Raw genomic sequence first — 6,000 nt, 5'->3', positions numbered from 1 at the left:
TGCCCAGCCGAGGTGGGGCACGGAGCCACAAGAGGCTCATTCAGGGGGAATGAGCATCCAGGGTCTGCACAGTAGGGGGGAAAGCCCCCAAGGCTGACAGATGGAGAGCTGGCAAGGGGGTATGGCTGCGGCATTCACAGCATAGCAGAGCCATGCTGTAGGGCAGAAAGCCCCTACCTCATGGGCTTTCCTCTCCACCCCCTGTGCAGACCCTGGCTGGAGGCCAGGGTGGAGGTCCATGCACCCCTTGACTACCCCCACCACAGCTGGCATGTGGGGGCTGGTGAGGGGACAGGGTTGAGGCGTTTGCAGCTTGGTAAAGCTGTACTTCATGGGAGAAAGCCTCTACCCTATGGAGACCCTGGCTGGAGGGCTGGTGTGGGAGTCCATTCCCCACACCTCCTCCTCACTGCTGACAGGTGGGGGGCTGCTGAGGGGGCAGGGCTGAGACGTTTTCAGCCTGGCAAAGCTGTGCTGTGGGGAGAGGGACAAACCCTGGCCCTGGAGGCTCTCCCCCCACCCACTGTCCAGACCCTGGCTGGAGGGCCAGAGCAGGGCCCCATTCCCCCCCACACACACACCCTCTCACAGCTGACAGGAGGCTGGCGAGGGGGTAGGGCTGAAGTGTTCACAGCCTGGCAGAGCCATGTTACAGAGGAGCAAGCCCTTTCCTCAGGGGTTTCCCCCCTCCCACTGTGCAGACCCTGGCTGGGGGGGCAGAGCCAGAGTGGGGGTCCATTCTTCCTCCCTGCCCACCTCCCATGGCTGAGAGGTGGGGGTTGGGTGAGGGGTTGGAGCTGGGCTAGCAAAGCTGTGCTGTGGGGGGAACCCCCCCCTCTGGATGCCCCCCCCCCCAGTCCCTCTGCTCTGCAGACCCTAGCTGGAAAAACCCAAAGCTGGGTTGGGGGTTCATTCCCCTTTTCACCTCCATCAGGCTGGGAAGGTTGCTTCAGGTCTGTGACAACTGGGGGTAGGGCAGACGCACAGGGGCAGAAGCTATTCTCTCCTCCCCCGCAACCCATGAGGGGAAGTTAGAAGGAGCTACAATACATCCTGGGATTCAGCAGGACTGAGACCTAACGTGTCAGGAAGTGGGTCTGGGAAAGAAGTTCAGTAGACCAGTTTAACCTAAACCAGTTAAGTCTGATACTGCATCCGTCCAGGTTTATCTTCAAGCAGTTTCTGCCATTTTAAACCAGTCTATGTGCACTGAACTTCTGTTCTGTTACAGGTTTAAACAGGTTTCCAGCCATTCATACTGGTTTATGTGTAATGTCTGTCCCTAGCCTAAATGACTTGCCCAAGCTCACAAAGAGCTCAGAATGGACCTCAGCCTTTGGACTTTTCCAGTGTCTGAGTCACAAAACTCCTCCCCGCCATTGAACACTGCCTGCAGGCCGAGAGAGGACTCTCACTCGCTCAGGTGCAACTTTCAGATGTCACTCTGTTATGTATTCTGTATGAATAACAGAGAAAGTGACACTCCTTATACCAGTGCTGCATTTGCCTAACTGTCTTTTCAGAATATGCCCTAAGGACAGTAATTTTGCTTCCCTGTTTCAGACACACAGTGCCTTTACCACCTGTTACATCTATCATGCAGCAGCTTACCATTGGTAATTACCTAATTCTCTTTGTACAGAGTATGCTGAGCTTGCTTTTATGCTCTGTAGCACCGGTTTTATGCTACTGCAACTCTCTGGCATGAAAATCCTGTCAAAGAAACCAGAATCTGTTCACCCCCTCTTGAGCATATGACTTGATTTGTTGCATAAGTTGGGTGAAAATCAAGGTTTTAAAATGCAGCTCTCAGAATGAGTTTTTTAAACATTTCAACACAGAAGTCCCTAAGAACAGCAGCTGATTATATTTAGCCATATTAATAGTTTTGCTTATCTTATGCTGGTTTCATGAGTAAAGCACTGATATGTAGGAAACATTGCAAGTGCCCACTACTGTCTTTAATGAAGTATCCTGGATTTTGGCTTGGCCTCCTCAGTCACCTATGGACTCATCAATAATTTCTGTATATCCTGGAAGACTCTCATCCTCATAATGAGGGACTGCTGATGAATGTACAGAATTATACAGGGCCACCATTAAAAAGTTAATATATTTCAAATTACAGAAATACTATTGGTCTAACAGCATTGTTGGTTGATGTTGACTTTTTAACCATAATTAATACAGGAGTTTTGTTTAGTCCTAATGATAAAGATTACATTTCCCCCTTCATGCTTTGCATAATGCAAATTTCTCAAACGAAATAAAATGACTATTATGGCTCCACATACATTAAAGAGCTACTGCTGTCAAAGATCAGCTAGACCTACTGAAGGTGCTTAGATGTTTATCATGAGTCAGACTGCCAGAATATGGTCTGAGGAGAATAAGTACATATCGTACATAAGTACGATTTAGGAATTCAGGAATGGTGGTTCTTCCTCAAGGGGGCTGGTCTCCCTGCTCAAAAGAGGCCATTACCACATGGTCAAAAAGTGGGAAAAGAGCCAAGAGACCAACTTGGCTCAACAGGGTTATTAGGAAACTATTGAAAAAGAAAAAAGAAGCATATAAGCAATGGAAAAATGGTTCAGCAACCAGAGAGGAGTACACTTTTATAGCCAGGATATGCAGGTATGAGACATGGAAAGCCAAGGCAGGCATAGAGATCAAGCTGGCAACTGTAATAATGTACAACAAAAAGTCCTTCTATAGGTACATGGGGAGCAAGAAAAAAAATCAAACTCCACTGTGGGACCCCTACCAAATATAGAGGGGCAGCCCACAGTTGATCCACATGAAAGTGCCAAGCTCCTTTATACATACTTCACATCAATATTCCTGAAATCAGATGGGAGCAGTTCACCTGCCCAGGGGCCCATGGAGAAGACAACAAACCATATGAAATCAGTCCTGAACAGGTGAGGGTACTCTTAGAATATTTGGACATTTTCAAATTTGCTGGCCCAGATGACCTGCATCCAAGAGTCCTGAAAGAACCAGCTGAGCTCATAGCAGGGCAGTTCAAAGAGTCGTGGAACTTGGGAGTGGTTCTGAATGACTGGAAGAGGGCCAACATTGTACCTAACTTTAAGAAAGGGAAGAGGAATGACCCTACAAACTATAGACAGGTCAGTCTGACTTTGGTCCTGAGAAAAATTTTTGAAAAAAATGTTAAGGAGGCCATCAATTACAAGCTCATAACTGGTGGGGTTACGATTAAGAAGCAACCAAAATAGCTTTGGTGAGAGTAGATCATGCCTTACAAACCTGGTGTCCTTTTATGACCAGGTAACTAACCAGCTGAACAAGGGACATGAGGGTGATATCATTTACTTAGATTTCAGTAAATCCTTTGATTCTGTTTCCCATGAGAGACTCTCAATTATACTAGAGGGTACTGGCCTAGACCAGTCTACAGTGAGGTGGGTGGACAACTGGCTTAGAGGCTGATCCCAGAGACCTGTAATCGATGGGATGGCCTCATCCTGGAGGGCCGTCTCCAGTGGTGTCCCTCAGGTATAGGTGATTGGACCCATGCTCTTTAACATATTTATCAATGACTTGGATGAAGGAGTGGAAAGCTCAATGATTAAATTTGTGGATGATAACAAACTGTGGGAAAATGGGGGTACATTAGAGGATAGGGTAAGGATCCAGGATGACCTTAGCAGACTGGTTCTATGGGCTGAACAGAACCAGATGAGGTTCAACAGGGAAAAGTGCCAGGTTCTTCATCTGGGTAGGAAGAACCTTCATCATAATTACACGATGGGTGGTGGTCCATGGCTGGCATAGCATCTGAACAGGATCTGGGGGTTACAATTAACCAGAAGATGAACATGAGCCAACAGTGTGATGAAGTTGCCAGCAGGGAAAACAGAACTCTGGCATGCATCAGTCAATGTGTTGCCAGCAGATCTAGGGAGGTGCTTCTGCCTCTCTATTCGGTGCTGGTGAGGCCAAAGCTGGAGTACTGTGTCCAGTTCTGGGCACCGCACTTCAGGAAGGATGTGCATAAGCTTGAGGGTACAAAGGAGGGCCACCCATATGATTAGGGGCCTGGAGGACAGGTCCTATGAGGAGAGATTCCAGGAACTGGGCCTGTTCAGTCTGAGTCAGAGAAAACTGAGAGGTGACTTGATAGCCACCTACAAGTGCATCAGGGGTGAGCACCAAGATCTAGTGGAGCAACTCTTCAGGAAGGCACCCCTTGAGAAGACAAGGACCAATGGGCACAAGCTAACTGAGGAAAAATTTAGGCTAGACATAAGGAAAAACTTCTTTTCCATCAGGGTAACTAGAATCAGGAACACACTCCCAGCAGAGGTGATGCAGTCACCATCCTTGGAGGTTGAGCTCATCTGAGCTGAATAACCTCCTGTCCAAGGCAGAGGACTGGACTTGATGATTTTGCAGGTCCCTTCTGGTCCTTTGATTCTATGATTCTATATAAGATTGGGGATATAGAGTAAAATCCTGGTTTATTTAAGTTAATGGCACAATTCCCATTGAGGAAGCCAGGATTTCACCCATAATATATTGCTTGTGCTCACAGAAAGAATTGTATTACAGTGATACAAGTGATATACTTGTAATATATATCCATACAGCTAGTAATATTTATTCAAATACCTGGTCGGTATCTCAGAAAAATATTTTTTTTCCAGTAGTAATAAATCATGTCAAGTAATGGCCTTCAGTCATACCGTCCTATCTATGAATCACAGACTCAGAGATTGTGGTATCTGTATAAGCACTACATAGTCACATCCTGAAAAAAAAGTCAAAATGAGTTTGTATTTTAGCAGAATACCCAGGTAGGTAAATCAGTTATAAAACTCTGTTTTCTATTTTATGGGGTGTAATCCCAGATGGCTGCTGTTCATTGATCTGTATTAACTGCTAAAAAGAGATGCATCCATTGAAGAATGTGCTTTGAGGGGAAAGATAACTTGTGTTGTTTTATACACTTTATCTAATTTTGACAACCTAGTGAAGATAAATGCAATTAATTTAATAAATAAAGTATATAAACACCTTATAATTATTGATCGTTAGGAGTGATTTGCAGGGTTTGACTACCCACACATCTACACTGACATAGTACATTGTGTGCAAAGGAATAAAACAGCAAATTCTTAACTGTAACTGGAAAACAATCAGCTTATAATATATCTCAGTCTTCAATGCACTTCTTTTCTTGGAACTGAAGAAGACACTGCACAATGACCTGACAAGAGTGTATTGCACTGCATCCTTATGTCAAAGCAGTAATTTTGCAGCAGAGGTAAAAAAAGATAGCTTTATACGAAAAGAGAAACACTCCTTTTTTCCAAAGTAGTTCCATGACTTGGGAACACAGTGCCATTATCTTTAAATGGGAATTGTGCTCTGAAGCACATATGAATAGGCTACTTGCAGACAATAACAACATACTGGCATGAAAAAAATCTCTTGCACATGTAGTTACATTCCTGAATAATGCACAAACCTATTACATATCTCTAGGTACTGGCAAATTCTGATTAGACAATTAGGCTTAAGCTATACAAATAGAATAGAGCAAGACAAAGAATCTACCCATACATTGAAAAGGAAAATTTTACTTTGTCTGATCTCCTCAGATGTACTTTAAGTATTTTCTCAGAGACTGATTACATCAGTTCTGGCCACAATTAAGGCTGTTTATAGTAATCAACAGGCTTCTCTTTGCATCAGTTAGAATAATGGCTAGTGTACATTATTATATTTAACAAGCAGTAGGGGGCCCTTATTTACATGATCACTCTAAATCATTTTTCCATGTTGTTTTAAGTGAATATTAGGTTGCCCCATTGTGTGCCAAATACTTAAATAAAATGAATGAGTATAACTCAATCACATAACCACAGGTAACCAAAGTATGTGAGAGCATATGCATTGTACATGCTGTACAAATTCTGTTCCACAATTGGCACTCTATTTTATTAATGGACTCTGTATTTATTAAGGCAA

The sequence above is a fragment of the Gavialis gangeticus genome, unplaced genomic scaffold, assembly GCF_001723915.1.
Source record: "Gavialis gangeticus isolate Ggan-Ray unplaced genomic scaffold, GavGan_comp1, whole genome shotgun sequence".
In the NCBI taxonomy this organism is placed as follows: domain Eukaryota; kingdom Metazoa; phylum Chordata; order Crocodylia; family Gavialidae; genus Gavialis; species Gavialis gangeticus.
The sequence above is the reverse complement of the archived record's forward strand: the minus strand, read 5'-3'. Positions refer to the sequence as shown.